Here is an 18,135-nt window from a genome sequence, read left to right as displayed (position 1 = left end):
GCCTGAATTAATTATTTCTTTAGTTTGTATAGTTTAATTCTTATTGCTTAAGTTTGCTTGAATTCTTATTTCTTCACTCTGCTTGAATTATTATTTCTTCAGTCTGCTTGAATTATTTCTTCAGTCTGCTTGAATTATTTCTTACTTTAGTTTGTCCCCTCCTGGTTCTTTGTCAATGCAGATATCTTGACGATGTCGATGGATTTCTTGGACGAGGTGGTGCTAGTCGTGCAAGAGTTGGGCAAGATGCCGCTCTTGCACAATACGTCTCTTCTGTCGACAAAAATATATTTATTATATATCATAGCAAGTACTCCATGGATTCAGAGATTCCACTCCTTACATTGAAAGCCCTATCTAGGTATGCAAGGTATGCATTTATACCTTATAATATATATAAATTCATGCTTATAGAGAAGTGTGCTACCATCCGTATCTTTGGATACGACCCTAGTTTTTGGCCTTCTCGAGCATGTTATTTCCTATGTTATTCAAGCTATGTCCTAGGTGCATGAGTGGAGGATATAAAACCAATGTGTATCATTAATCGGCTCATCATCTCGTCAGATGGCATCACATAATATATGTATCAATTGCATGTAGCGATGTACATTGTAGGAATTGAGTAGTAATGGCAAAGGAGCTTTCCAGATGCACTGTTGCACTCCTCTCCACCACCACTGGTCACAGTGCCTTTAGCATGCTCCCACTAAAATGTGATATTTTTGAGACCCTATGGTTATTTAGTCCTGGGAAAAGCTCATTCGCACACTTCAAACTACCTAGGCAATGGCTTCTCCAACACACTCCAGGGAAGGCAATGTTGGAGGTTTGCGGCTTTGACCACTAGTAGGGATCATGCTTATGCTCCATGGATTCCATTCCTACATGTGTGATCCCATGGTTGGTGGAAACTTAAATCCAATATCACCATTATATTGCCTAGGAATCTCCAAGACGTGGATCTACTTGTTCTTGTAAGAACTTTGCACTCATCACGAGAACTCGACCATTGGGAAAACATAAATTCTTCTTTTAGGATGGGAAGGAGATTGTGCAGCTCATTGTGTAAAGAGGAGAAAAAAGAAGTACATAACAACAAAAAAGAATGTCACAAACAAGTACAAAGTACACACCAAAAGAATGGTGATTATCACCTTTAAATAATGTGGTTGTTTATAATTGACCATTTTAATATAATTAATTTTTTCTAAAAATATTAATTTTTAAAAAGATCAAAATTTATATATATATATATATATATATATATATATATACACACTCTCTGCTGTGAGACCCCTGCTCCCTCTGCGCATCGAACTCTGGAGTGCTGAGACCCCTGCCCCCTCTGCGCATCGCACTCTGGAGTACTGACAAAATGGAAGTAGCAACCTTGTGCCTAGGAGGGCAGAGCTTCCCACTCGGGGCCTATGCATAAAATCAATTTTGATTAAAATAACACTTTTGAATAAAATAATTCCTTTTTGCATCTTTCTATACATAGAAATTAAATTCAATGAAAATAACACTTTTAAAATAAAACCATTTCCATTATTCAGTGATATCTATGCATATTCATAGGTGAATATGTACATGGAGTAAATTAGAATATTTCTTTTAGAATGCATAAACGGTGGGAATTACTCTTTTGGAATAACATAAAAATAAACTTTCTTTTCCACAAAATTCTAGAAAATTTTTCCATAACCTCCTTTGTATGGCTGACCATTTCTCATTTTTAACATTCTATTTTCAATTTAAATTAACCCCAATTAGATGTAAAGGACTCTAATCTACTCAATTTTCACTTTCCAAAAGAGAGTAAACAATAAGAAAAGTTTAATTAATCTTTTTGCTAAACATTCTAGGATAAAGAAAGGCTGAATTGTAAGAAAAAGAAGGGGATGGCCTTTTCGTCAAGGCATAGCATCAGAATTTACTTTAATCAACTATAAAAAACAAGAAGATCAAGAAAACCATAAATTTAAAATTAAAAAGTAAGAAGAATTTAGCTTACATAGAGTTTGTAAGCTTTCCTTTGGCTTGAGGGATTGAGGGTTCTACTCTTGTTTGGATCAAGAGTGGCCACCAATTACTTTGGAGAGGATTAACTCAAAAACAATTGAATTATCAAGAAAATTCAATGTAATTGGCTCTAGGTAGGAGTAGAGTAACACTGCATAAACACTATTAACCTTTTACAAAGGGGGAGGCTTCTATTTATAGGAAAAAGTGAGCCTCTAACCAAGCAAACTGATTCTAGAATTTTCCAGATCAGTTTGGTCAATTTTTTACCATTTTTTGTTGAGTTTAGCTTACTTTTTGGATCTGATTGAAACAGGAGAGAGGAGAGATGAAAATATCTTATTACTTTTTAGTTTAAAACTCCTCCACACATGTGAAATAGGCGCCTCCTTTCCCACACTGAGGTGTGAAAAATGCATCATTTCTTCTAAATATCTCTTCTTTTTTAACTAATAAACCTTGTCCTTAGTCAACTCTTTATCTTATGTGAGTATTTACTCATTTTTGGGGGGTTTTCTTTTATTCTTAAATTTATCTCCTCCCTACATTTGGATTAATATTATTGGTCCATAGGAACCTTAATTGGACCATAATTCAAAATTTTTTGAAAATCTGGACCCTTAGACTAAGGTCCTTTTTACCTATTTTCAATTAATTCCAATTGTACATTGGAAAGTTCTTTTGAATTTCTGTTTCAGGGGAAACCATTTTAGACACTAGGAGGATTTTTATATCCAAAAATATCTCAATTTCGGATTACCTCTCTCTAGATATTTTCTCTCTCTAGGCCAAAACAGGGTAAAATAGGATCTTTCTTTTATTTCAGAGAGGAGAATAATTATAAGATCAGAAGGGGAGGTTTTTACACCTTCACACCTCAAAATCTAGAGGGAGGAATTTAATTAAGCTTAATTGGTCCTCATAGGAACCTTAATTAGACCATAATCCAAAAACTTCTAAAAATCTAGACCCTTAGGCTAAGGTCCTTTTTACCTATTTTCAATTAACTCCAATTGCACATTGGAAAGTTCTTTTGAATTTTTGTTTCAGGGGAAACCATTTTAGACACTAGGAGGATTTTTATATCCAAAAATACCTCAATTTTGGATTATCTCTCTCTAGACATTTTCTCTCTCTAGGCCAAAATAGGATAAAACAGGACCTTTCTTTTATTTCAGAGAGGGGAATAATTATAAGATCAGAAGGGGAGGTTCTTACACCTTCACACCTCAAAAGCTAGAGAGGATTAAGTCAAAAACAATGTAATTATCAAGAAAATTCAATGTAATTGGCTCTAGGTAGTAGGAGTAGATTAACAGTGCATAAACACTATTAACCTTTTACAAAGGGGGAGGCTTCTATTTATAGGAAAAAGTGAGCCTCTAACCAAGCAAACTGATTCTAAAATTTTCCAGATTAGTTTGGTCAATTTTTGACCATTTTTGGGTCAATTTAGCTCACTTTTTGGATCTAATTAAAATAGGAGAGAGGAGAGATAAAAATATCTCATTATTTTTTAGTTTAAAACTCCTCCACACATGTGAAATAGGTGCCTCCTTCATGAGGGGAGATCCCCACACTTAGGTGTCAAAAATGCATCATTTCTTCTAAGTATCTCTTCTTTTTTAACTAATAAACCTTGTGCTTAGTCAACTCTTCATCTTATGTGAGTATTTACTCATTTTTGGGGGTTTTTCTTTTATTCTTCAATTTATCTCGTCCCTACATTTGGATTAATCTTATTGGTCCATAGGAACCTTAATTAGACCATAATCTAAAAATTTTTAGAAATCTAGACCCTTAGGCTAAGGTCCTTTTTACCTATTTTCAATTAATTCCAATTGCTTATTGGAAAGTTCTTTTTGAATTTTTATTTCAGGGGAAACCATTTTAGACACTAGGAGGATTTTTATATCCAAATATATCTCAATTTTGGATTACCTCCCTCTAGACATTTTCTCTCTCTAGGCCAAAATAGAGTAAAACAGGATCTTTCTTTTATTTCAGAGAGGGGAATAATTATAAGATCAAAAGGGGAGGTTCTTACACCTGCACACCTCAAAAGCAGGAGGAATCGTACAAATCCTAGGATTCCTCTGATTTCTTTCATTGTTTTGGGCTCTAACCAATCCACGACTGCTTGGATTTTAGCAGGGTCAGGAGAAATCCCATCTTTAAATACTATGAATCCCTAGTATTCGACATGGTCAGGAGAGAAAGTGCACTTGCTCTTCTTTGCAGCAAAGAGTTGGTGCTTCCTTAGGATCTCCAGGACTTTGCACACATGATCTTCATGATCTGCTGCATTCTTAGAGTATACCACCAGGATGTCATCGAAGAAGACAAGAACAAATTCATCCAAGTATTCTATGAGAATGTCTTGCATGAGGTGATTAAACATCGTCACTGGGGCATTAGTTAATCCGAACGGCATGACTGTGAATTCATAATGTCCATAGCGAGTATTGCAGGCTGTCTTTGGGATATCTTGTTCCTTGATTCTGATCTAGTAATACCCAGATTTGAGATCTATCTTTGTGAACATTTGGGTTCCACTTAATTGATCTAGAAGTTCGTCAATCCTTGGGATAGGATACTTATTTTTTATTGTTAAGTGATTTAATCCTCTGTAATCATAATAGAGTCTTAACATTCCATCTTTCTTTTTCTGAAAGAGAACGGGCACACCCCAAGGTGAAACACTGGGTCTTATGAATCCTTACTCTAGCAGTTGTCTTAACTGTTCCTTTCGTTCTATGGATTCAAGAACTGGCATTTTATATGCACGCTGGGCTACAGGCTAAGCTCCAGGGGTTAGCTCTATCTCATGATCTACTTCACGAGTCGGAGGCATCTCAATCAGTTCTTCTGGGAATACATCAGCATACTCACTTAGCCATTCTAGTTCCGTAGCCTTGCATTTTCTATCTACTGGATTCATTTTAACGACATAGATAGTTTGCCTCATTCTGAGTCCCTCTTCAACAATTTAGAAGCTTTGACTAATTACAAAACTGGGATCCGAAAATTCCAGTTCCTTAGACTCGATTCCCGTGTAGGTCGAGAAACAAGATGGTTCCATTGTGACAGGTGAATGTCAGCAGCCTGATTTTTGTGGAGCCAATCCATTCCAAGGATTCCGTAGATTCCCAAGGGTAGCTCTGAACTGGCAGTCTGTCGCATTCCCATCTAGGTTAAAATGAATGCGGTCTGTCTCATGGTGTGTGAAAAGAATCTTCCCACTCGCCAATTCTACTTGCATAGGTTTCCCTGTTTTCTGATCTAGGACTAACTTACGCAAGCATCCAGGGGAAATAAAAGAACGTGTCAGCAGCCTGATTTTTGTGGAGCCAATCCATTCCAAGGATTCCGTAGATTCCCAAGGGTAGCTCTGAACTGGCGGTCTGTCGCATTCCCATCTAGATTAAAATGAATGCGGTCTGTCTCATGGTGTGTGAAAAGAATCTTCCCACTTGCCAATTCTACTTGCATAGGTTTCCCTGTTTTCTGATCTAGGACTAACTTACGCAAGCATCCAGGGGAAAGAAAAGAACGTGTACTTCCTGAATCAATCAAAAGCTTAAAGTGCTTACCCTTGTATTCTGCTGGAGTCTGAAGGACTGAGAACTAACGATTTTGCCCTTGATGTTTAATGGCAGCATAAATCTATCCTCTTTCTTCCTCCACTACGCATCAACTATTGTGGCAGCTCTGGCTGCTACTGTCTGGGTGGGACTCTCTCTCGCTCGCTTCCTCAATTCTGAGAGGGGGTTCTGAGACTGCTTTGCAATTGAAGCTGTGGGCTGAGCTGGCACTCTTCTGGGGTTGCCTTGATTTTGGTGAGGGGGACCTTGATTGGTTTGATACGAAGGAGTCTGTCTCTGCATTCTAGGACCTTGGCTTCCTTGGCCCCATTGACATAGAAGGAGTTGGGAAATCCTTGAGCTGAGCCTCCAAAACCTTGACAACCGAAACACCTGTTTTCACTTCGAAGCTCTTCCGGCTTTGGCAGGGCCTTAACAACAAAGGCCTTGGCATTGCTTTAGCCATAGAAACTGGCTTGGCATTCTTTACCAGGGTGTCCAAGGGTTCATTCATTCCTCGGATGAACCTAGCCATCAGCTGTTCCTCATCCAGTGGTGGTGAGTATTTGAGGAGAAGAGTGAACGCCTAGTGGTATTCCTCCATGGTATAGCTTCCCTGGGCTAGCTCCAGGAACTCATTCATCTTAGTTTCCAGGAAGCCGAGAGGACAGAATCTCTTCCGGAGGTATGCCTTGAGATCGTTCCACGTCTGGGTGTTCCGATCCAGATGGTTTGTTTCACAATGATTTCTCCATGCTACTCTGGCTATTTCTACAATCTTTAGCCTGGCAAGAGCAATCTTACTTTTCTCATTGTATCCAGTAACATTGAAGTATTCTTCCATGGCTTCGATCCACTTTTCCAGAGCTTTCCCCTTCACCCTTGAAGGGACCTGGCTGAGATCTCTGAAGGGCTTTACGAACATCGGGGTCAAGCTCTTCCTCATCTGTGAGAGGATCTGGCCACAGTCGCACGTCTCATGATTCTGCCAAAACGATACATCATTAAATTTCTATTTGATTTCGTCATTGAGATCCTAAGACTTAAGAAGTTTGAAAATAATTACTTCAAACAGGGTAATCGTTCTTACTAGAGATCTATGACATACGTCCGAGAAAACAGATCTTATTTCTTTAAACTCGATATCTGTATTCAAATCACATAGGTAACAAGAAATTTTTCACAATACAAACTTTATTTACATAAAGTTTGCAATATATACATAGAGCAACATGGCTCGAGAAAATCAAAACCTTCGTGGTATACGCATGAGGCGATATTGGGCTATAGACATGCTATGGTACAATTGTTCCCTTATCGCTAAAGGTGCTACAATCTTACTTCTCAGGATAAAACAACTGAGAAATCTATAAATACGGCAGGAAAGCCTAAAATCTCGAGGTGTGGGGTGATACAGGATAATACCGTGAACCACCTTTAACATCAATAGGACCATGGCTAAAGAGATATTCTTCCTCAACATCAGGCGGCGCTGGTTGCAAGAGGCATGGACATATTGTGTTGCAAACCACTTATGAAGTCATCTCTCGGCTGGGTCTGGAAAATATAGCTCCTTGAAATGATTTGCAAGTCTTGCTCTGCTCATTCGAGTCATAGGGGGAGAAGAGGATATGCTCAAAAGCGAAAGCAGTCATATCCCGAGATTGAATAAGATTGGGAATACAAGATAAACACGGAATGTCTATCTATAAAATCAAATTCATCGATTAAAAGTCTTCATTAATGAAGCTTAATCTGAATGAGAATACAACATGAAAATGCATCTTTCTAAGTTTTTATTATAAATTTTTGATAAAATTCATTTTTCCTTCTTAAGCTTTCAACAAAGCTCTGATACCAGCTATGAGACCCCTACCCCCTCTGCACATCAAACTCTGGAATGCTAGCAGAGCTTTCCACTCGGAGCCTCGCCCATGAATGTCCGGACAAGAGACTAATCCAGCGGTTCCTCCGAAACCAAGTCTCGAAAAACTTCCCTCACCCGGAAAGCATAGGCAATTCCTCCAGGAAAAATCTTCTAACGAAAATTTTATCTAACAGGTCAAGGCCTTAACTAGCTCTTCTATTCCGATCAAACCTGTAGGTCACATGGCCAGATCAAGAAAGGGACTTGCACTTGGTTCATAGAAATCATCGCTTTTTTCCCCTTAAGCGAGGCACAGTGTGGCTGATTCTTTCCCACAGAACAAGAATCTTCATGGGACTTATTCTGACTAACGTAACTTGAACGTATCTAACTGTATTGTAGGAATCCACCGATCACTGTATTGGTGGGATCCCTTTATATAAAAATTTGGTTGTGTTTTGTCTCGGGTACCAAAGAAAAGAGTTCCCATGCCCCCTAGCCGACACTCAAGCAAAATACAAAATAGACACACCACTTACACACCCAATATGAAATTGCCTTTTTAACAGATTCAACTATCTTTAAAACACAAATGGAATGAAACCATAATGTTTCCATCATAATCCTCAAAATTCTAGTCCAATATTTTACAATCAAAATATCATCCAGACTCTCCATTTTTTTTTTGAAGACCAGCTAGTCAGCCAACGAGATCCAAATTCAAGTTCCAGTTCACATAGATAATTCCTTATTAGTCCATCCATATCTTCTCCTCGACATACGCATGGGTGTCCTAGCAACCGCGAGCCTGTGCATCGCCTCGTCAAAACCCTCTAGGATCCTCCTTAGGTGTCCTAGCACTTCACTCAGGGACTGCTTCGTCGGCCCTCACCTATCATACTGGAAGCGCACTATTTTAACCATACCAAGGCTGGTCAAGACCTTGGCAGGCTTTGCCGCACAAGCAACGTCCTTTGACGACTCCCCACCAGCTATTTGCAATGTAACTCTCCTTAGTTTAAACCATAAGCCAAATGCTTCCTCCAGCATTCTGGCGTAAGACATTCCTTTTCAAAAAATAGAGTTTCTATGCACGTAAGAATTTCCTGTTGAGTTTGATTCCACAAGACCCTTTTTCTCAAAATCCATATTTTCTTAATGAAAATCACAAATCTCATATTTCGATAATCCACCCATGAATTTCTAACTTATTTCTCGCTGATTTCAGGTCTTAAGAAAACTCCTCTAAATCACCAGTAATCCATTCTGCATACTGAAAAAATGGAAATGGTCATAAGGTTTTGCTTAATTACTGATTCGAGAGATAGGTAAGCATCTTACTGGCCCACCATTTTCACGTGGTGCCAAAAATTCCTCTTTTAATATTTAAAATATTTGTATCTAGAATATCGTGGAAATTCCTCTTTTTGCATCTAAATTTTTATGCATGTACATATATAAAAATAAATATAACAAAAATTCATCTTTTCTCTATTTAAACAATTATGCATAAATACTATAAAAGTATTTTCCATAAATATGACAAAAATCATTCTTTTAGCATAAATAAAAAATATGCCCAGAATATGATGGGAATTCCTCTTTTCTCTATTTAAACAAATATGCATAAATACTATAAAAGTATTTTTTATAAATGTAACAAAAATCATTCTTTTAGCATAAAAATGTTTATGCCTACAATAGGATGGGAATTTCTCTTTTTATATTAAAAAAATTATGCATAAAATTAAATTCATTTTTAAAAAAAATTACCATAGTTTTGCTACATTTACTGAGAATTCTCAAAATTCTACTTTAAATAAACACCCATAATTATGAAATGTGATAGGAACTCCTCTTTTAAACCAAAATTTTATTATACATACATAGCATAATTATAAACATAATTATCATAATTTTAGTATACATACATAGCATAATTATAAACATAATTATGATTAAATCTCTTGATTATTCTTAAATATCCATTCCTCATTTCAAAAAATGTGAGCATAACTCTCTTTCAACTTAAAATGAATTAATATGATTTTTCTTAATAATAAACAAGCTTAAAGAAATTAATCATCATTTTTAACTAGATTAAATCATAAGAATTCCTAACCTTTTTCTCTAGCTTGTCAAGCCTAGAGTTTTGTTTAAGATAATGAGTTTATCATTAAGAACCATCCTTCTAACAAGGATCTAACCATAAAGATGATTAATCTTTCCAAAAAGAGAGATTTACTAATAAAAATATTATAATTAAGCATAAAGATTAGTATTAAACCATTTAAACATTATGAATCATTATAAAGTTTGATTTCAAGAAAAAACCATTTAATTGAATGCTTCCCAAGCATTAGAGGGGTTGGGAAGGAGATAACCACTAAGAAAGATAGAAAAACAATTGGATTAAGACTTACCTTTGATTTTGGTTTGATTCTTTAAAGAAAGAAATGAAGCCCACAAAGCAAGCTTTGGCCACCAAGTTGGGGCGGGTAATCTCCAAGACAGCATGGGGAATTGTTAAGCTCCAAAGCTTCCAAAAGTAAAATAGAGGGATAATAGAATTACACTAAAATGAAGATAATACTGGCATGTAATTACTCAAAGATGAAAATACAAAGGAATGAGGGTCTATTTCAAGATGAGGGAGGCCACTAATCAAGTCCAACTGGGATCTAGAGGTTTTCAGCTTCAGTTTGATCCATTTTGGACCAGTTTAGCTCACTTTTTGATCCAGTTTGCAAGAGAAGAGAGGAGGGATAAAAATATCACATTGTTTTGAATTAAAAATGCAAGTTAATGATGAAAAAAAGTCGCCTCCTTCATGAGCCCTTTCCCTCCTTACTGAGGTGTCAAAATTTGATTTTTTAACTTAATAAACCCAGTACTTGGTCAACTCTTCATCTTATGTGAACATTTACTCATTTTTGGGAGATTTTCTTTTATTCTTTGTATTTTTCTTATTAAAACACTTGGATTAATCCTATTGGCCCTTTAGAACCTTATTTGGACCTTAGTAAAAAAAATTTGAAAATGTGGATCCTTAGGCTAAGGTCTCTTATACACATAATCAGTTAATTTCTAATGCACATTAGAAATTTCTTTTTGAACTTCTGTTTCAGGGGAATTCATCTTAAATATAAGGAGAAACTTTGTATCCAAAAGTATCTCAAAATTGAATTACCTCTCTCTAGAACATCTTCTCTCTCTAGACCAAAAACAAAGAAAAATACTATTTTCTTGCATTCTGAAAAAGGGAATGATTACAGGGGACTGATTAGGAGAGCTTATACATCTTTTAGGAGCTGAGGAGGAACCTTACACAAACACAAATATATATTTGCACACACACACACACATGTTGAGAGAGAGCTTTCTTAGGCCTTTACATTTATGTAATGTTTTTAACATAGTCTAATATATAATTGATCTTCTTTAACAAAAGATATGCAATCTCTTTATCACTAGATAGAATTGAGTTTGAGAGCAGTTTTGCACAACTTTATCACACAGATCTTTTGTAAAACTTTATTTTAATATAATACCAATCTGCAAAATAATACACACACATATATATATATACGTATATATATGTACATAAATATGTGTGTGTGTGTGTGCGTGTGTGTGTACACATATACATATATATATACATACATATATGTGTGTGTGTGTGTGTGTGTGTACACATATATATATATACACATATGTGTGTGTACACACACACACACACACACATATGTGTGTGTGTGTGTGTGTGTGTGTGTGTGTGTGTGTGTGTTTATATATGTATATATATATGTGTACACACACACACACACACATATATATATATATGTATGTATGTATGTATGTATGTACACACACACACACATATATATATGTGGTGTCGTTGTTTGTATGCTACGTGTAATGCCTTCAATTGGAGCACATTGTGGCATGCCATGTGTAATACCGCACACAATACATATGGCAATGCCGTGGCTAGCCACATGTATTATGCACGCTAGGGAAATCACATGGCATGCCATGTGTCTTATGTGGCATGCCATGTGTATTATGTGGTATGCCATGAGTATTGCCCAAGCGTGGGCAATACACGTGGTGCCTGCCATGCTGGCAAGTTCTATTTTAAATGGCTACCTCTCCCTTTCCCTCCCCCATTGTCGCCCTCCTGTCCTCGAGCTGCCCTCCTCTCCTAATCACTCTCCTACCCCCCTCTTGCGCTCTCCCTCCCACTTATGACCCTAATCTCCCCCCTCTCTCTTCCTCACACCCTCTCTCCCTCTCATATCTCTCCCTCTCATCTTCTCTCCCTCAAAATCTTCCCCCTCTCACCCTCTCAAATACTCTACACCCCCTCAATCTCTTCATTCTATCGTATTGAAAGAGTATTCAGATGTTTTTGTATTAGGTGGTGGAGAAATTGTGTGTGTGCTTAGGTATATATTCCCAAGCACCTGTCACGTCGTTAGATGCATGGGTGCAGTCTGAGAAAGGTGAGACGGGATTATACCCTGAGGACTGGATTGATGAGCTATGGGGCAAGGAGACATGGACTTCTTTCCCATGGTGCATAGACTACCCCGAGTGAGAGTTTCCTCTTAGCGAGGCTAAGGAGTTTCAAAGTAAGTATCATTATGTATGGGAGCCTTTTCATATGAACTTTGAAGTTCATTTAGGGAGTTTATAGTTGCTATATGGGTTGGATTTAGGAGAAAATAAGGGAAAATGGTCAACCACCGAGAAGCAACCCAAGGAAAGGGGCAAGAAGCCGGCCAAACACGGCTCCATCTTCCGCAACCATGACAGAAACGCCCAAAAAGAGGACACAGTCAGAGTGGGAAGGGAAAGATGATGATGAGGAAATTGAGGAGAGTGTCCCTCTTGACACTGAGGATGATGAGAGAGTTGGTTGATGAATAGATGATCATGAGTGGTAAGATTGAAGATCAAGGGATGGAGAGTCGAAAGGAAGATGACTTAGACCTATTGGGATTCAGTAAGTGTACTCACACATCTTTGTGTTTTAGCATAAGTTTATTATTTGAACATTGGGATGTCTTTTAGCATAAGTTCATTAATTGAACATTGATATAACATGTTATTTTTCTTGTCAAAATGAAGACTTTGATTCAGAAGTGGTGGATCCTCTCCACTTGGGTCTCAACTCCAACATTGATCATCTTCGCCTCGCTCTTTTGGTAAAGCAAAAATACAGGTATATTCTCTTCCCCATGCTAGTCACTCTCTCCATTCGTCTCGCGGTCATATAGTTTGCAAAGAACTTATATGTTGTGTTGTTCTCGGAATCTTACACTACTGCAAACAATTCATGGGATTGTTGACAAGGTTGGGAACCATGGATGCTTATGATATGATAGCCTTGGAGGCCTGCACTTAGTGTGAGCAAATTTTCTAACAAATCTTGTTCTCTTCAAGGCCAAGCATGTGGTTCCCCGATGGAATGTATCTAGGGCACAGGTTCTTGTGGAGTCAGCCTTTGTACTCATTGTTATAGATTTTCTACATGCCGATGACATTATATGGTTTGGACTCTATGTATAGAGCACTTGGGGGTTGCACTGCAAGAGGCACAAACTTGTACCTTAACATTGTGTAGGACTTTGTTCATGCACCTCTCGCAATATATGTATCTCATGTTAGAAGATGGACAAGAAGAGGTGAGTGAAAGAGTGGATTGTACTCATTTTATATTTTAAGTGAACCACCATAATTTCCCTAACATAGTTACATGTGTGTACACGTAGGTCTCTGTTTTCATCATTGCCATCTTTATGCACCCCCATCACAGTACGTCTAGTTAATTGAAGTATGACAGGCAGGGAGGTGAGGTAGTCTACTTATTATCCAGGTTTCAAGGTGGATGATGATGTCTTCATAGAGCCTATACCACAAGAGGGAACCCACCCATACATGTTGGATGCGGATGGGAATCCCATTCAATATGTTGCTGAGTAGTGAGGCTTTTACAAGGTAAGAATAGAGCTTTGTATGTGGCACTCTTCATGTAATTCGTTTGAAGTAGTGTAATCATTCTCTATATATGTAAATGAAAGAAGCATGTATGGCAGGTGGTTTCTTGAGACGTTCATCAATCGAGGGGATGCAGTTCTAGATTGATCTAAAGATGTATCTGTTCCATAGGTATTTCCTGCTAGGATATGAAGAGGACAAGATAAATGAGTTATTATAATTATCTTAGGATGGTAAATCTATAAATGCATATTATCAAGCTTATGCTAATATGATGTAGTTCACTCCATCTATGAATGATACGACATTACTTTTATAGATTTGTCAGAAAGCTTGATTCATTAGATAAGCGTTAAGAATGCTATGCTATACTCTATAGCTGAAGTAGTGTGTATGGCAGAATACTTTGCCAAGGTTTTTCTAAAGGAGAACCCTCAGCCTCCTAGAAGAATGGTCCCAATTACTCCAAAGAGATCATCATCCCCAATATCCTATTGGAACCAAAATCTACCTAGGACAAAGAAGAACAAAACTCAATTTAAATGAAGGTTTCCAAAATGTGGGGCCAATAATAAAGAGTTTCCAAGTATTTGATGAATCTTTGTAACAACTCAGAAGAGAAGGAAAATGCACCAGCCCGGTCACATTTATGAGCGAATGTCCCAATATGCCAATTATGACTTATTCGATGCAAAGTGATGTAGGACCTCATTTTCAAACATCAACAGCATCTATCCAAAGCAACCAGAGACGTTGTTCTTGCCCTGAGTTATCAAGGCCCTCCACCCAAATTTTGGGGAAATCAAAGAAGAAATTTTCTAGCTCAGCCGGCTACTTCTAGAGTTTTCACTATTTCCAACTTGGAAGAAGATAATAAAAGTAGAATTCATGTGCGGCCATTGAGCATCAAGGCCAAAATCAATAGTTTTTCATCATTTGATCACCCAAAAATTATCAAGGTAAGAAGTTTGAGCTTTTGGTCTACTCTAGAAGCACTCATTATTTCATCTCGCCTACTTGCCTATTCGCAAAAGTTAGAGATAGACCAGAGATAGGGTAAAACAATGTAAGTCGAATTGGATAGTAGGAAACTTTTGCTCACACTCCACTGATGAATGCAAATTCAAAGTCCTGCTTCTAGGAGTTTATGATGGAATTCTCAGAATGGATTAGCTTACTGATGTAGACAGATATACACCGCCATAAGGGAACCATCTCCTTTTTGGATGGATGTATTTCTTGAGGAACTGACGAAAATGCCCCTAACTGGAGATGTGAATCACGAGATAGATCTTGTATGCTTAGCTGAATCAGTTGTGATGAGAGAAGGGCTTATAAGATAGTTGTATATGAAACAATTGAGCTTAAGAACTAGTTAAATAAACTTTTAAAGAAAAATTTATCAAGCCTAGTGTATCCGAGAGTGGGGTGCACCAATTCTCTTTCAAAGGAAGAAGGAAGAAACTCTAAGGTTATGCATTGAAAACAAGGGACTAATTAGCTCACTATCAATAATAAATACTACGGCTTAATGAACTTTTAGATCGATTGCATTGGTGCATAAATGTTCACCAAAATTGATTTAAGGTTTGGATATTACTAGATCTGAATCAAGGAACAAGATAGACTAAAGACGATATTCAATACCAGATATGGACACTTTAAGTTCATAGTTATGTCTTTTGGGTTAACCAATGCACCTACAACTTTCAATCAACTAATGTAAGAAATATTTAGAGAGAATCTGGATGATTTTTTTTTGCGTTTTCTTTGATGATATCATGGTTTACTCCAAGAATCTAGCTGATCATGAAAAGCATGTTCGAAAAGTTCTAGACATGTTAAGGAGGCACAAACTCTTTGCTAAGAAGAGTAAATGCACTTTTTTCACTAATCACATAGAATACTTGGGGTTTATTGTGTCCAAGGATTAATTATTGCCTTATTAATGTAAGAAAGTAAAATTGTTTAGGAAATGAACATGGTTTAAGGATACAAGCTTGAAGATGGATGCTTGTATTTCAAGATTGTTTATGTGTTCCAAGCAATAGGAATTTTAAGAATAGAATCTTAGTTAAGGCTCATGAGACAACCCAATCGCAGGACATCTTGGATATGTGAAGACCTTTAAATTAGTCAAGAAAAGCTTCTTTTGGCCAGGAATGAAAAAAGATATATTGAATTATGTCCATCTTGAAATTTCTTAATTATTAAAATATTAAAGCGAAAAGGGTCAAACTACCCGAGAAATTGCATCCTTTAGATATTCCAACAATGAAATGGGAGTGCATTAGTATGTGTTTTATCAGAGGTTGCCTCTAGTTCCAAATATGACTCCATATTTGTAGTGGTTAATAGACTTACCAAGGTTACACATCTTATACCAGTAAAGCATACCTACACTACCTCAGTTATTACCAAGATATTCTTAGCGAGACAAGAGATCTTTTGTTTACATGGATTACATGACATAATCATAAGTGACAAGGATGCAAAGTTTACTTCTCGATTTTGGACATCATTTTTGGAAGCAGGGGCTTCTCTTAATCTTAGCACAATGTATCATCCCAGGTCCAATGGAGTCAAATTGAAAGGGTTAATCAAGTTATCAAAGATGCCCTTTAATGTTGGTTAAAATTTCAATACAAAAGCAAAGGTAGAAAGTAATCTTCAAGTTGAGATGGCTGAAATTAAAGCGCATCTCTCACATTGGCTTACAAGTTAGCAAGCACTTATCGACAGTGATGACAAACTTGAAACAAAACAATTAATGATAATTGAATATACTTTCATTATATACAATAATTCCTGGTGGCCGACCTAACTAATAATGCCCGGCTGGTGGGCCGGCTAGCCTAACTAATGTCTGAGGCCCAATAAGCTAGTTTAGGCTAATTATATAGCCTAAATGTATAGCATTACACAAGTCATAATCTTAGTATTCGACTATCTTCTAACATTACACAAGTCATAAGCTTGGAGATTTCCCATAACCATTTTACATGAAGCGCTTTTGCGTGGTATAAAAATACGGCTTGAAGAAGTTGTTACACATGGAGTAATGTTAGCCAATGTGGTTTCAACATACCCCCCTCCCTAATCGTGGTTCTATCCTCAAAATCGGTGGTGAAGCTCGATGGGAGGCTAGTGGTAGAGTAGAAGCCATTTAAGTTCCAATAGAAGTCAAGGTGAGACTTCATGGTGGTTTGATGGAAGGCTTTATAGGATGTCCAAAAGGCGGTTTCAAACATATTCACAAAAGTGAGCATGCACTAGCCTTGCATCCACTATACTCACAAACATATTCACAAAAGTGAGCATGGGCTAGCCTTGCGTCCCCTATACTGCAATAGCCAAACATAGTGGATGTGGGACCCTTATTGATATTGAAAGCCATGCCTTGTTGACCTTCGTCGAATGTGTACCAATTTGGAAATTCCACCAAAAGGATAATGGATGATGAGCTTGAAAAAGAGGATGGTGGGCTACCAAGCACAACATTGTAATCTTGGATCAACTTGTGCATAGTGCGAAGCATCCATTCTTCATGCAGGACAAGGGGTAGTTGAGGTGGGGGGATCCATGGGAAGTTAAACTATAGCTTGGGATTCTTCTCCAGCTCCTGCTTAAAAAGATCCTAGGCCCATTTACATTCTATTAGAAAGTGAAATGGATTGATCCTAAGGTAACATGGGGTATAGTAGCACTCCTTCCATTATCTAGCCTTTAGAAGATAGAGATTTACCACACACGTTTCTCACCCATAAGGTCATACATGATTAGGGTTATGATGGCATATGGTCACTTATATCCTCCCATGTACTACTTGCATGATGAGACCATGTGACCATTGATGGAACTTCTATTCTTGATAAAACTTGATGAGGCTAATCTCAAGGTGATCAATGATTCTATTAATATTAGGGGTAGGGTCTCAATATTACCTCTAGTATAGTATTCTTAATGCACAATTAATATGTATCATCCCATCGAGAGGATTGAACCAGTTAAATGGGAAGTTAGGGGGTGCATCTGCTGCTATTCTTTAACAGGGCCTATAGGGATATTGCCTTCTTCTAAGATGTGGTGGGAGAAAGGGGTGGTTGGTATGCAAGATTAAGGCCTTGGTGATTCCATTGAGAACGTCCCCAAGGGAGGTTGGTGGTGGGGCCGTCTTGGGAGATGAGGGGGCTAGTGGTGGAGTTAGAGAGGTGGGGGGATATCTAGGGAAGAGTGGCAGGTGGTGTAGTTGAGGTAGAGGGTTAGATGAGGAGGAAAGGCACCAAGGCTTATTCCTTATCTTTGCCTTTTGCTAAGAGGCCCGAAGTAGGTGTGACAAAAGAGGGGTCGTATGATGGTAAAGGGACCTAGGAAGGTATGTGTGAGATCCCAGTCCCTACCTCGCAATGGATTCGGGGTGCTAGTAGCGGAAGTAGCTCTTCTTGCGCAGGGCAGGGTCCCACACTCGGGGCCTCGTCCACCCACGGATATCCGGACAAGAGACTAATCCGTCGGTTTTTCCAAAACCGAATCCAGAAAAACTTCCCTTACCCGAAAAGCATGGGCGATTCCACTAGGATAACTTTTTACTCTAATGTAGTCAAGACCATTACTGATCACGCTGATCCGACTGCACTTATAAAGATACTCGGATGG

The sequence above is a fragment of the Cibotium barometz genome, chromosome 3 (genome assembly GCF_041138505.1).
Source record: "Cibotium barometz isolate CiBa-2024 chromosome 3, ASM4113850v1, whole genome shotgun sequence".
NCBI classification, from domain to species: domain Eukaryota; kingdom Viridiplantae; phylum Streptophyta; class Polypodiopsida; order Cyatheales; family Cibotiaceae; genus Cibotium; species Cibotium barometz.
This window is presented reverse-complemented; position numbering follows the sequence as displayed.